Source organism: Dermacentor variabilis, chromosome 3, assembly GCF_050947875.1.
Source record: "Dermacentor variabilis isolate Ectoservices chromosome 3, ASM5094787v1, whole genome shotgun sequence".
Classification (NCBI taxonomy): domain Eukaryota; kingdom Metazoa; phylum Arthropoda; class Arachnida; order Ixodida; family Ixodidae; genus Dermacentor; species Dermacentor variabilis.
In genome coordinates this window covers 7,274,116-7,292,400 of record NC_134570.1, presented here as the reverse complement: position 1 = coordinate 7,292,400, position 18,285 = coordinate 7,274,116, and the positions used below count along the sequence as shown (strand labels likewise).

General features: G+C 48.8%; 1 protein-coding gene and 1 long non-coding RNA gene across 4 annotated transcripts in view; one reads left to right on the top strand and one right to left on the bottom strand.

The window, feature by feature from the left end:
• The window catches only part of Rbp6 (RNA-binding protein 6), a 1,084,430-nt gene that overhangs the window by 70,722 nt on the left and 995,423 nt on the right, over positions 1 to 18,285 (top strand). The window lies entirely within an intron of this gene.
• On the bottom strand, positions 9,508 to 15,788 carry LOC142575112 (uncharacterized). Its single transcript, XR_012826572.1, has 2 exons — positions 15,215 to 15,788; positions 9,508 to 9,644 (listed from the first exon to the last, which is right to left on the bottom strand). It is a non-coding gene; the product is annotated as an uncharacterized LOC142575112 (long non-coding RNA).

Here is an 18,285-nt window from a genome sequence, read left to right as displayed (position 1 = left end):
TCGCGTCGTGTTCATTTTATTGGTTGTCCATTTACGTTTCAGCTGACGCGCGTGCGTAGCCTGACCGGCAGCTGTGCCTGTTTGGTCGCCGCCGAGCATCGAGCGCCGCCCTCTGTGCGCCCGCTGTCAAAAACGTCCGCGGCGCGTCGCATCTCGTTACGAAAATACCCACGGGCACAAAGCGCTGAGAAAAGAGAGAAAACGAATCACCGAAGAACACGTTTGGTGCGGCGATGGCACGTTTAATGCCGAATAGAGATAGGAGCCGCAAATAGATGGCGGCGCTCAGGAACGAGAAATAAACTGTAATCCCCCATCTTTTCTATTCATCTCTCGTTTTCCTGTCGCTGAAGCGCACGCCTTTGCGGAACGGCATTTCCAGCCACCGAGTGCGGACCCTCGGGCGACGTGAGGGAGCAGACGGCCCCTCTGTTCTTCTTTTCAGTTTGTCTCGTTTCGTCTTCCCTTCGCACACACGCACGCACAAGTGTGTTCCGATAGCTGCCGTGCCAGCCTGCGTCGTTCACCTGTCAAGCAGCATGTTGGAATTCCTCCCATTAAATGTAGTCTTAGCATCAAATACCCAGTGGTACGTTTCCAATTTGTAGTCGAAGAGCGGCTCGTACACCCATGCGCACGCGGCACATTTTAGATTGCACTAAGTTCGGCATCGGCGGATATTATCTGGCTGCACTATATTTGAGTTCGGCCCACATTTCGGTGGAGTACGTGGTTAGGTAGCTAGTTTGATAGCAGGAAAAAACAAAAGTGGTCTTTCAATCTAAAGAATGCCATTCGAATTGCAAGGAAATCTCGCGAAGTCAGCCTACACTCTAAGAAAGAAGGACTAAAAGGGGTAGGGAGGTTAGTCCTTTTGGGGACTAACTGATTTCCAACAACCATTAGTCCTTTTGGGGACGAACTGGCATGGGATCAACTGTTAGTCCCCATGCGCTTACTCCTTCGGGGACTTAACAGTTGCCCTTGTCCGATGCTCCTCAAGGGAGTAACGGTAATTCGTACCGATGCTCGCAAAGGCGGAATTAATGAAATTAGGCATTTATACCCTAAAAAAATTTATGAGCTCAAAAAAAAAAAAAAAGAACGTGCCCGAGAGTGGGATTCGAACTCACGTCCTCTCGCTCACAAGTCAGGTACTCCAACCATGCACTTCACCACGCCGCTTTTTTTTTTTCTTTATTACATGGAAAAGAAAACTGAAGGTGTATTACAAAGTGGACACGACTACACACTTAAAACTCAGGCAAACACACACATGCATCCAACAAGAGCATCCAGTCTGGCGGAGGTTCCTGCGCAGCGTAGACACTTCTTACATAAGCAGCACTTTCTCGAAAGAAGGACTTTGTAGATCGCGGGCTTTCGGCCTTGATTGACAAGACGGGATATTTAGACAAGGTTAAGCATGGGAACGCAAGTGCGGCAATATAAAAGCGACTCCCCATTTTGCGCAAGCTATGCAGTGAGAGTCTAACCTTGAGTGTACTTGCAACCATAAGCTACTGCCAAAAGAAATCATCCCGAGTATTCTTAGGGTGATTTAAACTGAGGCAACTACGCCATGTATACGTGTAGCGAGCTCAAACAGGGCACCGAAGACGACAGAGAAGGCCAATTTCTCTGTCGCTTAGCGTGGGCCGTTTGAGCTACACATCGCTTCAGTTCGCAACCTCCTTGCAACGTGAGGAACTTAGGTACTATTGACCAAGAAGATGTAGTCGTCTGGCAATGACTTGCGCGTTTAATGTGTATCGCTCACTTATGGGGTGCGCACGAAGGGCATGACATTCCAGTTTTACGTTTCACGCAATTTTCTCACGAAGAGGCAAGGTGCTGCTTTGCATGTAGTACAATAGACAATGCACGAACTTCGAACCATTCACGATTTATAGACAATACCGTTTTCGCCGCATCGCTCCATGACACGGACGAAAACAGCGAAGGGCCTGGGGAGTAACTGTTGCCGTTCGTCCTCCCATTGCTCTCTTTCCAACTAGGGACTAAACACTTACTCTCCGAAGTTTGCACACGGCACGCACATTCATGCAGTTAGTCCTTTGAGGGATGAAAGCGCCCTTTTTAGGACTAACGGCGAAGTTACTCCCGCTTTTCCCGGGATTTTTCTTAGAGTGTATAGTCTAGTGCTCAGCGAACGTTCCTTAAGTGGCCGAATTGTGAGCCAGTTTCGGAAAACGCGGTGCTTCCAACGCACCAACCTCGGACGTCCCGTTTCCGCCACCCGGCGCTGCGCTGACCGAAAGCGCTGGCAGCATTCGTCCGTCATGCCCGAATGGGCGTACGCGTTAGGGCAAGAAAGTGGGAGCAGCTGACACCGCCGTTCGATCCGCTTTCTTGGGTTGTCGTCCACACGAATCGGAAACCCTGTTACTCCGCGTTGATTGCTTATATGCTCAGAAGAACTTCTTGTTGGGCGAGTATTACCAAGCAGTCTTATAGCTGCGCAAACAAACGACCACAGAGGGAGAGCACACAAGGACAGGCGCAGTCCTTGTGCGCGCTCTCTCTGTGATAGTTTGTTTGCGCAGTTATAGAACTGTTTGCTTATATGAGTTGGATATTGCCGTATTCGATGTGGCCGTAGAATCCAATAGGGGCTATTCGTCATCGATAATAGTTTTCGAATACAATTCACGTCGTCAACTTTGCGTGATCAGAGATAACAACCAGGCAAATTCGGCACGTTTAATCCCGGCGCCAGAGCGCACGTAAACATTCTCGAACATAGCAGAATGCGCTTCGTCGCTCGAGGAATAGCCGGGCTTTTCCTGCTCATTCGCATCGAGAATCATTTGTTACGGCACAGGCAAACGCTAATAAACAGCGCTGCCGTCTCGAGCTTTATTTGCAGACAGTGCATGACCGCACATGCTACGAAGGCTGCTTCGCGGACATCAACCTACTGATTAATTGTGTTGCATCCTTTATCGCTACCCAGGGAAGTTCACGTTGCATGCGCTGGCTAAGACGATTTTCCTTGTCCAAACGACGACTCCAAGGAAAAAATCCTCCCCTAATCGCCATCTGTTGATCACTTCGAGTCTTCGTCTACCTGTGACACCTTGATCGCAATGCTCCTAATGTGCGTTTAATGAACAATGCTTTGTAACCTGCAGTGTGGCAACCCTTCGGCGACGTGCGCACGAAAAATGCGTCATGCAGACACGCTCGAGCGCGTACTCGTAAAGACCGATCCACACGACGGACCAAATTGCTCTTTTGGACCGCGGTCCGCGCATCACGTGATAGGACGTCACCAGTTCGTGCGGACCGCCGTTGGCCCGCGCAGGACCGCGGCCCTCGCGGTCCAACAAATCGCCGAGGCTTTTCTCGCTTCAGTTTTGGCGGCGGACCACATGCAAATCGCAGCGATTTCGGCGTAGCCAACGAATGTTGTCCGGCACTAGAGAGTCTTCAGCCAAATTCAATCTAGTTTTCGGCTCAGCAAAAGCCACTCATTTCATGTCCGCCGTTCCGCCTACACGTGCGTGCAGCAGATATCTTTTTTAAACACCGTGTCCTCTTGGAGTGACGAGGAGGTTTATTATTTTGCATCCCTCGTTGAGCAGTTCCCGGCTTTGTGGAACTCGAGCCGGAATGATTACATTGATAACGCGAAAAAGCGTTAGTGTAGCTGGTTGGTCTGCTTCGCCGTCTGCTATGGCGGTCCGCCGTGTGGATGTGTTCCGCGCCGGACCGGACCGCGACGGGCCGTGACGTCTCATCACGTGACCGATCGGCCCGCGGACTTGGTCCGTCGTGTGGATCGGCCTTAACGAGAGGCAACGCCAGAGCATATGGTCTAGGCTAGCGATGTCATTGCAGCGCCTGCAAGAGCTAGTGACATAGGTGTCGGGATAAAGCTTGTGGAATAAAGTCGGGCTAAGGTATGAGCCTGTTTGCAATATTCTGAGGGTCAATGCCTGTGCTCTATTTAAATTCTTGTGTGGAAGCGGAAAGTCTCTCCTGCCGGGATGAAAGTGCTGCGCAATTTCGTTGTATGTGGTCGTTTGATCTCTGTTCTCCACCACTGCGGGCTGGCGTTGGAGTTCTCCATGGTCGTGGAAAGCGAGACCTCGCGCCATGGAGTGGGCCAGCTCGTTGAGGTATGTGGGGCCTCTCATGATGGATCCCATTTGAGCGGGGAACCACGTGAGAGGGTGGGTGACGATGCTTTTGCCGTCGAGGATGCGACAGGCTTCCTTATACACGGCGCCAACGCTGAAGGCGCGGATGGCTGCCCTGGAGTCGCTGAAGATATTGGCATGTTTGTCATCCAGGAGGGCCAGGGCAATGGCCACTTGCTCGGCCGCACGCGACGTTAACGGTCGAACCCCTGTGGTTGATTGACACTACCGTGAAGTTGTTGTCATACTGGGCCGCGTCAACGAAGCAGCTGCCGCCAGGGAGTTCTGTTGCGCGGCGTAGGAGCGCCACCGCTCTGGCATTCTTTCTACGTTGCGCTGGGGGTGCATATTGCGCGGGGCGGGCGATATGATAATGTTATCTTTCTGCTCTTTCGGAAGGCCCTGGTAGGCGTCTTCGACAGTGGCCGGGGGGACGCCCATCTCAGTTAGGAGTCGTCTGCCCGTCCTGGTGACGGAGAGCCTGATAATCTGTGCCTATCTTGTGCTTCTGCAATTTCTTCCAAGGTATTTTGAATACCCAACTTCAGGAGTCGGTCGGTGCGTGTGTAGTTTGGTAGTCCTAGCGCGCTCTTGATCCCCCTCCTTATCATGGCATTTAGCTTGTCTTGCTCGGCCCTCTTCCAAACGTGCATGGCCGCTACGTACGTAAAATGGCATAACAAGAAAGCGTGGACTAGCCTTATCAGATTCTCTTCGCTCAGGCCTCTCCTTCTGTTAGCTACACGCCTGATTAGACCGATGAGGCTATGCGTCTTCTTTACTAGCTTGTGAAGGGTGATGCTATTCGTGCCCGCCCCTTTGAGTGTCATTCCCAAGATTCGAATGGACGCGACTTTGGGAATGGGATCTCCGCACTTGGTGTAGAGATTAATGTCAATTTCAGTGGGGGGTTTCCAGTTCTGTGGCTTGTGGCCCTTTCTAGTTGGGCTGTAGAGAAGGATCTCCGATTTCTTTGGGGAGCACCGGAGTCCCGTGTCGGTTAGAAAGCGCTCTGTAGTGTCGACAGTTTCCTGGAGAGCGGCTTCGACTTGTCCGTCACTGCCACCCGCGCACCAGACAGTGATGTCGTCCGCGTAGATAGTGTGACCGATGCCCTGGACCTTGCCTAGGTATCTTGAGAGGTCGACCATTGCGATGTTGAAGAGGAGCGGTGAGATGACTGACCCCAGGGGGGTGCCTCTTCTGCTCAGCTCCATTTTCTCAGATTCCAAATCTCCAGCCTTGAGGATGGCGCATCGTTTGCTCAAGAAAGACCTGACGAAGACATGGAAGGACGAGCCCAGGTCGAGTTTGGAGATGGCGTCGAGAGCGAACTCGTGACGGATGTTATCAAAGGCCTTCTCCAGGTCCAAGCCAAGGATGACTCTGGTGTCCCGAGTGCAGCGTTCCAGGATTTGGATCTTGATAAGCTTCATGGCGTCGTGGGTGGAGAGGCCTGGCCTGAAACCTATCATGTTGTGAGGGAAAAGGTCGTTGGTCTCGATATACTCAGCAATTCTGTTATTGATGGCGTGCTCGGCCACCTTCCCTACACATGACGTCAGTGAGATGGGGCGGAGCTTGTCCAAGCTCGGCGGTTTACCGGGCTTTGGGATTAGTATGACCTTCGCCAACTTCCATTCTTCCGGTACAATTCCCTCCTCCCAAATCCGATTTTCCTCATCTGTGAGAAACTAGATCAATGCGTCCTCTAGGTTTCTGAGAGCCTTGTTGTTAATGTGATCCGGGCCGGGTGTTGACCTACCACTGAGGTCGTGTAGGGCGCGGCGGATTTCACTAATCTTGAAAGGCTCGTCCAGCGCGGAGTTCGGCTTCCCTTTGTATACTGGGTATGCCGCCTAATCAGCCACAGTTTTGAGCGGCAGGTACTTCTTAGCCAACATCTCCAGCACGTCCTTTTCCGAAGACGACTTCTTGGCTTCGTGGAGCGCTTTATCGAGGATATTTCTCTGGTTTGACTTGGTGCCGGAGTCGTCGGTGAAATTTTTTTAATAACTGCGCCCTGATAGAAATTTAGGCTGCATTAGAGGCGGCTATCCCAATAAACAGTTGTGAAATACGTACCCACATGTCACGAACACACAAACACAAGAGGTCTAGAAAAATATATGTAATTAAAAGAAATACAAACCAAACCAGGAAAAGCGACCCGTATGCACTAAGAGTCCACGTACATCTGTATAACAAAAGCACTATTTAACACACGAAAGTCATCTTTCAAGTAGTTCTGTCATCAAGCGCTCAATTCACATAGCGTTGATAAACATCTACAATACAAATGAGATCCCTCGCAGCGAGAGAATCCCGTAGTTTGCGCTGTTTTCGTACCGCGTCTGCACGTGCAGCTACAGCCCGCTCCCATGTTGTTCGCGCCTGCTTGCGTGTTCCGAAAACGGCGCCGGGTTCCGGCGCTCCTCGCCAGCAGCTCCGCCGCCTAATGGCGAGCGAATGTCTTCGCGCGAGAGGCCGGATCGTTTTCCGATTGAATATTCGCGGACAGGACAGAGATGCGCGTACTAACCGAGAAAAAAAGGGCCGTAATGATGTTGGAGCAAAGCTCGCGACCTCTGGCGCAGTGCGCTCGCCTGCACGAACTTTTGCGGCGTATGCGAGTTCTTAAAACGGGCTCGGCGTTTGGCAGCCATCGCCAGGCCTTCGAAGCCCCGGGGAAGCCGAACCCGCGATTTGCGTGCGGAAGCCTCTGAGAAAGCTCGCCTCGACGGACGGACGTGTGCTTATGGCCCTCGGAACAGTCGGTCTTGTCGCATTGCTGAACGCGCGCTGTGTGCAAATCTTCGAAAGGAAGAGAAAACCCCCACAAAATTGACAGCCCCTTCTTTGTCTTTCGCCTGCCGCAAAACTGCGACCTCATGTGACGAGACCGAAATGTCATCCTTTCGTTCACGTATTCGTGCGCGCACGAGAACCCCCGGCACTTGCATACCGATCATGCCTTGTGCAGAGCGAAGATCGGGATCACCCAGCTCGGGGGCTCCTACCTGAACAGGTGAGACAGCAGAAATCGCTTTTCACGGCAACAACTGCACAACATTTTATGAGGTGTGTTGCATTGTAAAGAAAAAGAAAGATCTAGTGACTGCTGGGAGTGAATTTTCGTTTACGCCGCCGAACCTTTAATAAAGATTGGGGGAAAATTGCAAATTTCTAGAAAACTAGCCTATCGAGCTTATAACTCTGCGATTCAGTAATGAAATGCGACATCACAATTCTGTAAATTGCAGCTAATAGTGCATCTAAAGCAGATCAATTTGGTGTATTAATTTGTATGTTACGAGGAAGCTTTATCTCGGGCCCAACTCCGACGCGGCCTATTCAGATACATGTAAAACACGAAAACGTTTTTCTGAGATAACCTCTCGACCGATTTTAATCAGGTTTGTTGCATTTGAGAGAGAAAATTAAATTCTAGTGACTGTCGGAAGCGGAATTTCGATTTAGGGCCTGAATATTGTTAAAAAGATTTTCAAAAATTCGCAAGTGTGAAAAAATACTAGCACGAAGTTTACAAATTAATAGCTCTGCATCAAGAACAGGCATAACGGTTCTGTCAACGGCATCCATTAAATCATTCAAAGCGGATAAATTCGATGTGTCAATTTATATATTACGTGAATTTGTTACATTGTGTACAAGGGTTCTGAAAAATCAGTATTTTCATATTACCAAATATTTTTGAAAACATGTTTGACATACGAATTTTGTCTGATTTAGATTTACTATTATATGCAATTCACGGAATTGTGATATCGCTTTTCATTGGTGAGGTGCAGATTTCTAAACTTGATAGTTTCGTTTTCTGAAAATTTTAGTTTTACTAATTTTTAATAAGAAATTGACAATGTATATCAAAAATTCGAAACCAGCAATCACTAGATTTTAAGTATTTCTTTTAAATGCAACAAACCTCGCGAAATATTGTGCAATGGTTGCCGAGAAAAACGAATTCTCCTTTTACATGTATTCATAGATAGGTGTAACCGAGCTAAAGCTTCCTCATAAGTAAATTTATTACAATGGTTGCGATGCTTTTGCAAAAGTCATATTCGAAGATTAGTGGTACTTGAGCGCAATGTGTAACAGTACGATTTTTTTCCTTTGAGATTCTCTAAGGGATGCAGTTTGCAACACCGCTATATCTCTTTTTGATAGAGAGATGCGGGTTTGTAAACATCGCTCTGCTATATTTCTATAACTTGTCAATCTTTGGCAGTAAAAAAAAAATATAGGACCTTAATTGCACGCAGAATCTACTGCGGGAGCTATATAAATGATGCGTAAGCATTTGCAACAGGTGGACGGGTTTTCTCGTTCGGTAGGCATAGAAATGCTTAGGCATTTAAAAAAAATCTAGGACCTAAATTAAATTTCTGTAATAATGCACGCAATTCACATCGCTCAAGATGCTGTCTCATAAAAGCATCTCCCCGTTTTCTCTGCATATTCCAAGAGGCGGCGTCTGAGTTGGCCGCCCAGGTTCCTCTTGAAACCTTCAGTCATCACTGCCGCAGCCTTCTTTCCATTTGAGAACGTCGGTTACGCTGCCTGGTTGACCTTCCGGTCTGCCCGAGTAACCTCGATGCGGGTCACATCAGTGGCCGAGACTTGGCTGCTCACTTTGCCTCGCTGTTTGTTTCGGAGCATCCATTCCGCGTAGAAATTCACGTCCGGGGCCGAATGCGCAAAGCCTGCCTTCGCCACGAGCGGCCGGCCCTGACGAACATCGTTGGCGTGAGAACATCTGAATGCGTTTATACGACGAAACACGTCGGTCCGTCGCGTAAGACGAATCGCCATAAAGAAATTAACTCATAAATTCGAAAGCAAAAACGTTGGCGGCGGTAAGTCTTGAACCTACGACCCCACGCTCAGAAGCCGAGTGTCTTACCCACTGGGCTAAATAATCACTTTTTTTTCATCGTAGTGTTTATTAAGAATATAATACGTACTTGCACACGGCGTTGGCATAGCGAGACTTCGAACCAGACTCGTATCCATTGTTGATGCAGTGTATCCTTTGGCCTCCCTCTTAGAGAACTTCCTTAAAAATTGTACTGCGAAGTGTTTGTTTTGTGCTTATAGACGCGGATATTACTGTTTTGACCCCTGGGCTAAACACTCACGCTTGCAGAAGGTGATTATGTGTGTGCCATGTGAATGTGTTGTACCGGTGGTACAAAACAAATGTCAAAGGAGAACAATGTCTTGAAAGCTCTGTTGAAAGATTTGGCGATGGGTAAATCGAAGCCATGTATAGGACCACTTGTAGAGCCGACTTGGAGCATTGTTGACATTAGGGAAATTCCGATTTTGCGAAAATTTATTGCCAAGCACGCCACATCCCCGATGCTTATCGGTGTTCGCGGGATGTGCCTTCTGTTGTTCGTTCACCGCCCGAAATGCCACCGATCTCTGGGAGCTCATCCGCTTCACGTCACGCTGCACAAACAGATAAGCATTCAGTGAGTTGATAAGTATGATATGGATTGATGAAGAGTTATGTAAGCCGCCGTGGTTGCTCAGTGGCTATGGCGTTGGGCTGCTGAACAAGGTCGCGGGATCGAATCCCGGCCACCTCGGCCACCTCGGCCGCATTTCGATGGAGGCGGAATGCGAAAACACCCGTGTACTTAGATTTAGGTGCACGTTAAAGAACTCCAGGTGGTCAAAACTTCCGGAGTTCTCTACTACGCCGTTTGTCATAATCAGAAAGTGGTTTTGGCACGTAAAACCATATAATTTAATTTAAATTTATTAAGGGTTATATAGGTCTCATCACGCTTGACAATGGTTCGACGGGAATGGATAGGTGCTAAAAGGTCGAAGCAATTATGATAAGGTTAATAAGCACAGATAAGAGTTTATAAGGGTCGAATCATGTACAGCGAGGCTGATAAGAAGCGATAAGAGTTGATAAGGTTCGGATCATGTCCGATAAGGTTGATAAGGATCGCATCGAGTCAAGTAAGGTTGACAACAGCTCAATTGGGTTCATAACGGTTGGAACTAGTCCGATATTGCTTATAACAACCGATAAGAGTTGATAAGGGCGCATACTGGTCGGGTGAAGTTTCAGAACAGTGATAATGGCAGGATAATAGCTGGTGGCAGGTCTTGTTGTGAAACTTAATAAGAGGTACAAAATGAAGGTTGTACAGGTCTACGCCCCTACATCCAGTCATGATGACCAGGAAGTCGAAAGCTTCTATGAAGACGTGGAATCGGCGATGGGTAGGGTGAAAAACAAAATACCCTATACTAATGGGCGACTTTAATGCCAAGGTAGGCAAGAAGCAGGCGGGAGACAAGGCAGTGGGGGAATATGCCATAGGCACTAGGAATAGCCGGGGATAGTTGTTAGTAGAGTTTGCGGAACAGAATAATATGCGGATAATGAATACCTTTTTCCGCAAGCGGGATAGCCGAAAGTGGACGTGGAGGAGCCCGAATGGCGAGACTAGAAATGAAATTGACTTCATACTCTGCGCTAACCCTGCTATCATACAAGATGTGGACGTGCTCAGCAAGGTGCGCTGCAGTGACCATAGGATGGTAAGAACTCGAATTAACCTAGACCTGAGGAGCGAACGGAAGAAACTGGCACATAAGATGCCGATCAATGAGTTAGCGGTAAGAGGGAAAATAGAGGAGTTCCAGATGAAGCTACAGAACAGGTATACGGCTTTAACTCAGGAAGAGGACCTTACTGTTGATGCAATGAACGAAAATCTTGTGGACATCATTAAGGAGTGTGCAATGGAAGTCGGTGGTAACGCCGTTAGGCAGGATACCAGTAAACTATCGCAGGAGACGAAAGATCTGATCAAGAAACGCCAATGTATGAATGTAGAAACGCCAATGTATGAAAGCCTCTAACCCTACAGGAAGAATAGAACTGGCAGAACTTTCGAAGTTAATCAACAAGCGTAAGACAGCTGACATAAGGAAGTATAATATGGATAGAATTGAACATGCTCTCAGGAACGGAGGAAGCCTAAAAGCAGTGAAGAAGAAACTAGGAATTGGCAAGAATCATATGTATGCGTTAAGAGACAAAGCCGGCAATATCGTTACTAATATGGATGAGATAGTTCAAGTGGCTGAGGAGTTCTATAGAGATTTATACAGTACCAGTGGTACCCACGACGATAATGGAAGAGAAAATAGTCTAGAGCAACTCGATATCCCACAGGTAACGCCGGAAGAAGTAAAGAAATAATAATAATATTTGGGGTTTTACGTGCCAAAACCACTTTCTGATTATGAGGCACGCCGTAGTAGAGGACTCCGGAAATTTTGACCACCTGGGGTTCTTTAACGTGCACCTAAATCTAAGCACACGGGTGTTTTCGCATTTCGCCCCCATCGAAATGCGGCCGCCGTGGCCGGGATTCGATCCCGCGACCTCGTGCTCAGCAGCCCAACACCATAGCCACTGAGCAACCACGGCGGGTAGAAGTAAAGAAAGCCTTGGGAGATATGCAAAGGGGGAAGGCAGCTGGGGAAAATCAGGTAACAGCAGATTTGTTGAAGGATGGTGGGCAGATTGGTATAGAGAAACTGGCCACACTGTATACGCAATGCCTCATGACCTCGAGCGTACCGGAATCTTGGAAGAACGCTAACATAATCCTAATCCATAAGAAAGGGGACGCCAAAGACTTGAAAAATTATAGACCGATCAGCTTACTGTCAGTTGCCTACAAACTCTTTACTAAGGTAATCGCAAATAGAATCAGGAGTACCTTAGACTTCCGTCAACCAAAAAACCAGGCAGGATTCCGTAAAGGCTACTCTACAATAGACCATATTCACACTATCAATCAGGTGATAGATAAATGTGCGGAATATAACCGACCATTATATATAGCTTTCATTGATTACGAGAAAGCGTTTGATTCTGTCGAAACCTCAGCAGTCATGGAGGCATTACGGAATCACGGTGTAGACGAACCGTATGTAAAAATACTGAAAAATATCTATAGCGGCTGCACAGCCACCATAGTCCTCCATAAGCAAAGCAACAAAATCCCAATAAAGAAAGGCGTCAGGCAGGGAGATACGATCTCTCCAATGCTATTCACAGCGTGTTTACAGGAGGTATTCAGAGACCTGGATTGGGAAGAATTGGGGGTAAAAGTTAATGGAGAATACCTTAGTAACTTGCGATTCGATGATGATATTGCCTTGCTTAGTAACTCAGGGGACCAATTGCAATGCATGCTCACTGACCTGGAGAGGCAAAGCAGAAGAGTGGGTCTAAAAATTAATCTGCAGAAAATTAAAGTAATGTTTAACGGTCTCGGAAGAGAACAGCCGTTTACGATAGGTAGCGAGGCACTGGAAGTGGTAAGGGAATACATCTACTTAGGGCAGGTAGTGACGGCGGATCCGGATCATGAGACGGAAATAATCAGAAGAATAAGAATGGGATGGGGTGCGTTTGGCAGGCATTCTCAGATCATGAACAACAGGTTGCCATTAACCCTCTAGAGAAAAGTGTATAATAGCTGTGTCTTGCCAGTACTCACCTACGGGGCAGAAACCTGGAGGCTTACGAAAAGGGTTCTACTCAAATTGAGGACGACGCAACGAGCTATGGAAAGAAGAATGATGGGTGTATTGTTAAGGGATAAGAAAAGAGCAGATTGGATGAGGGAACAAACGCGTGTTAATGACATCTTAGTTGAAATCAAGAAAAAGAAATGGGGGCGGGGGGCATGGGCAGGACATGTATTGAGGAGGGAAGATAACCGATGATCATTAAGAGTTACGGACTGGATTCCAGGGGAAGGGAAGCGTAGCAGGGGGCGGCAGAAAGTTAGGTGGGCGGATAAGCTTAAGAAGTTTGCAGGGACGACATGGCCACAATTAGTACATGACCGGGGTTGTTGGAGAGGTATGGGAGAGGCTTTTGCCCTGCAGTGGGCGTAACCAGGCTGATGATGATGATGATGAATGGCACCGGGCTACATGGAGATGAGCAAGTTGCACAATACTTACGCACACATAGACAACTCCCGGAGAAGTTTCAGCGTGTTTAATTTTGTGTGTGTCAATATGGGCCCTTGATATCACCCGTGGACGAAGGGGGTGATGGAAATTTAGCGAGAACGTCAGTGTGTGCAACACGTGATATGCGCTAGCAAACATACATACATACATACATACATACATACATACATACATACATACATACATACATACATACATACATACATACATACATACATACATACATACATACATACATACATACATACATACATACATACATACATACATACATACATCGAAGAGGGGTGTCTCAGATACATCTTCGTCTTTCTGCTCTGATTGTTCTCATCGTCCTGTTACTTGCAAAGAATGGCATTGCGGACAGGTGTAACAGTACCCGTTGCTCACTTGGCCAGAACGTGGCGCCCGCGGTCGCGTCGCCCTCCGCAGAAGGACGCCGTTCGCCGCAGCAGCGCCGACACAATCGTCGGGGCTCGCGTTGTGCCGGGGGCCGCCGTTACTGTGGGGCCCGTTTCTCGTATCGCGTGGGGCCTGACTTCGGGACTGCTGCCAGTGCTGCGCCTGGCACTGCGCATGCAGTGACCATCACGCGAGGTCATTTCGTGGAAATTTGCTTGCTCGGTGCGCACTTAAGTTTCCTTTAGCAACAGCAAAAAATAAAAACTTCCTTCTTCAGGAACCTGCCAGGCAGCAGACTTGACTGGTTGGGGCTTGTCGGTTCACGATCAGGCCGTTCCGCGACAGACGGGCCGGGGGGTAGCAGCCTCCGCCGGCGACTGTCCTCCGGCAGTCGACACCGCGGAGCGAAGTACCTGCGGTCGCCCCCTGCGCACTGTCGGCATCTGACACAGCGCGAGCGGCGGCCGGCCATAATCGCGTCGTCTAAACTTAGCTCGCCTGTCTCTCGGCGTCGTCCTCCCCGCCCTTGGCAGCTGCAGCTGAGATTTCGTGCGGTCCGATGCCGGGGCTAAATTGGAGCGGCTCGCGTCCGCTGCGACGCAAAATTCGCATTGCGCGTGCGCCGATTGTAGTTGGGCATAGCGCCCGCAGATCAGTGCGCTCTTCTTGCGATTGGCCCTAATTGGCTGCCGCGTCATCGGTGGCCGTCATTGGCCTCACCGGGAACCGATCACACTAATTACCTTATTTAATAGGTTATGTGGCCGTGCGTTCCATCTCTCTGATTGTCTAAGGAAACAGCCACAACTAGTTTGCTGAATGCGCGAGCTGTTCCAGCCACAATGGGACAAGGCAGAGCTGAACGCTCCTTTGCTGCTTGTGCTTGTGACCCCCAAATGAGGCATGAGCGTTTTTCTGGGGGTCATGGAGGGCCCACTATGTGTGTGAGCTATGTTCTGCTCGTTGCGTTCTGCTCGCCGGAACACAGATTGATTTTCAGCTTCGGTGCCCACATTCTTTCAACGCCTTTTTCTTTTAAGAGTAACAGACGTACATATATAGGTATATCACCCCTCAAATTATGTTTACTATGCAGAGCGCGATATCAGTTTGGGGCACTACATAGGCTACACTACGGCGAGACAAACAGCGATCTAAACCTTCGGTCACCACAAACTAAAGTTCACTGAACACGGTTTCCCAACCGCAGCCAGTTTTGTGTCACCGAAACTGTAGAATTCCGGTTTAGCAAATGGGGTTCTTTCATGGAAGAAAATACATCTTTCTCATTAAAATACACGATTATATCAGTTCTTGTCAAAATACATTAATAAGTATTTTTGATAGTCTTCTCTACTGTGTCTAATGTATTTTAAATAAATGATCATGTAAATGTATATGCATGCATCACTGAAAAAAGAAGTCGATATTTTGGTGGCTTATAAAGGAGGGGGGGCGGTGTCATGGTGGGCTCGCTACGACTAAAAGGGGTCGCGTGCTGACAAAGTTAGACAACCACTGTGATAGAAATAAGTACGCGAACGAGCTACGCATCTGACCAGCTGTCAGGATAACTGCGCTTCACAGCTCACCTGCAGATTATATTTCCAGCAGCGGAATCGTCTTCGCTCAAGCCGGCTAGTTCTCTTAAAGCCACTCGAAGGTTCGAACGAGGCGACCCGCCATGGAGCGAGCCACGGTGCACAGCCGAGCCGCGTACGCTGACCGTTCGGCGAGAACAAGCGTCGACGCGTCGTGCTGGCCTGGGAGTTTGTTCGACGGCCTCCGTGGAGAACGCGGAAGCCGGCCGCCTCTGCTTTCCGCATTTCCCGCCATGTCGTGCTTAGTCAGCGGCGGCAGCCCTGGTATTGTAGGCAATCGTCTCGTGTTCTCAACTGCTTTCGGTGTTGCGTGATTACGGTCTGTGCGCTAGAATCCATGGATGTAAACTGGATGGGCGTGGCCGGTCGTTCTCCCGCCGAGAAAACCCACCTGGCGCACGGCGTGGTGCGCGTATAAGAGACGCGTTCGCCCGAGCCGGATGACGGCGAATGCCTGCACGCGCCAGCCGCCCGTTTCGCAAGCGGCGCGCTGCCAGGGTTTCGCCCGCGCCGTGACGTAACCCATTCTGAGCGCGAGGAGATATTCCGCGCGTTTTTATTAATAGGCTGCTCGCTTTCCCTTTCGCTCGCGCGTAGACGTCACGAGGCCCGCTCGCGTAATTTGTTCCGCTTTCTTCCTCGCCGCATCGCTGGCTGGCGTCTGGACGGCTCGGCACTTTCTGCACGCGGTGCGCGTCGCTCTCCCCCCTCCGGGACGGGCCGTCTGCCGAGCGCTTCCTCGTTCGCGCACCCAGCGATTGTGCAATGGCTGTTCGTGCTGCCGCTGACCTTTCCGTTTTCCGAACAACGGGCCATTAATGATGAAATTTGGGTTACCACATGTGAAGGTTTTTCTTCGGTGTAGCGGGAGAAAAAAAAAACAGCACATGACACACGACATCTGCTTCTTACTGCGGTTGCAGCTCGACTGCCCTCATCGCCGTAATTCGGTGACGAGATTCTCCGTTTCACTGCGTCAACAGACCGTGTGAAGACGGAACATCCAGGCATTCATTCATTCATTCATTCATTCATTCATTCATTCATTCATTCATTCATTCATTCATTCATTATAAATGGTAAATGTTGACGACAAGTACTGGATAACGGCGGGTTCTCCGCAACTTTAAACAGATAAATGCATCAAGAATGGCGATAGCGGAAGTTGGACATCGCGTTCCCCGTATTCTGACGCATAGTCTTGGACGACGCTCTTCAATTGTTCGCAACAATTTCACAAACACTTCACAAATAGTCACTTTTGACAAAGAGAGAGAAAATAGCTTTTTCACCTTTGTAATACCAAACGAAACGCGTATTGTAGTCAAATGCACACACAAACACAAGATACCCACGGTAGTGCCCTACAAAAGAGCAACCTGCGTCATTTCAAAAGTACCCTCAGTGTACGCGTTGGCGAGGGTACGTTGCCTACACGACGATGTTTGCGCATGCGCAGCATGCTGCGTTCTTTCTAGTACCTTGTTCTTTCAGTGAACGCTTTCAGACCGGAGAGCGTATTCGCGTAATGATTCTGTTAAGGCTCTTTGACACTGACGACGGAAAGCGGTCGCGCCACTAAGTTGGTCGCAAATGGTCGCGTTTCTCGAAAAGCGACAATTTTTGGCCAATCGCTCGCTGCTCGATTTTTCAGTCCCACGACTTCAGTCGCAAAATTGCTGAACCAACCAGATGTGCAGAAACAGGACGGCTGTGTACGCTGATGCTTATTTCACCTGGTGATGCAATTGTGAGCAAATGGCGACTGGCCGGTTGCACTTACCGGTGTGATTGAGGCTCATTCATACCGGCGACTGACAGCGGTCGCGCGACCAAATTGGTCGCAAAGCTACGAGTCGCAAGTGGCCGCAAATGGTCATTTTTCTCGAAAAGCGACTACTCTGGGTCATTCGCTCGCTGCTCGATTTCTCAGTCGCGCGATCGTGGTCGCAAAACTTGTGAACCAATCAGGGGCTCGCCGTAAGTTATGCTAGCATGTGTTTTCATGCGGCGTCCTCCTGCGTCGCACTAAATACAAACTCCACGCTTCCATGGCAGACTGCAGGAATGTAATTGCTGTCGTGCCTCGTGATGCTTGGGCGCAGCACTTCCAGCAACGTGTCGAATGTACGCGGCAGCATTCACAGGAAACAGCAGCGAAGGAAAGCACAAAAATCATGCACCGATTCCAACGCAAAGCGAACTAGAAATTACAGCTCACTCTCGATGTCACTCCTCGTCAGGCGCGCGGGCGGCGTCGCTTTGTCTTCCGCGCTGCTGACACCAAGCACGGCGCAGCGTATGAGCGCACTGAGGACGCCTTCCTTTTCGCTGGTGGCTGTCGCTCGGACGCGAAACCAGCCAAGCGCGCGCGAACTGCGCAGATCCCCAGGGTTCTCGCTGAGGACGATCGTCGCCCGGGCTTGCCGGTGCGCGAGCATCGGTCGCGTTCAGCCGCAAGTGGTCGTGCGGCATCCTCGGCGGTCTGAATGAGCGCTCAAAGAGAGCATCCCACCTAGTCGTTACAGTGCGCATTGGTATTTCTACTCGTTATCTTATTTGTCGGCTGCAGTCGAGCACACAGAAGTGATTTCATAAGGGCATTTCCATCACTTTGCAGTGGAGCCAAAGAAAGCCAGTGCATCTTGCTAGACTATAGTTGATGCATATCGACTGGCCAGTATAATGTAAGACAGAACGGTAAGTGCCGCATGTTCTGTCGTTCCTATCTCGTACACTGCTCAGGTCAAACCAGTCGAAAGAAGTGATCATTTACGGACTACACACTCACGGTTGGCCCCATAAAGTCCCAACACCATTTCACACGACGCAAACTACATTCGTACATATATACATATAATTATATATATATATATATATATATATATATATATATATATATATATATATATATATATATATATATATATATATATATATATATGTGTGTGTGTGTGTGTATAAAAGAAAATGAAGGTTTAGTAAAGTTAGTTATTTAGGTCATTAATGAACTAATTAGTAATTGCTTTGTTCAACTGTGTTGCATGTTATAACCAGCGGGG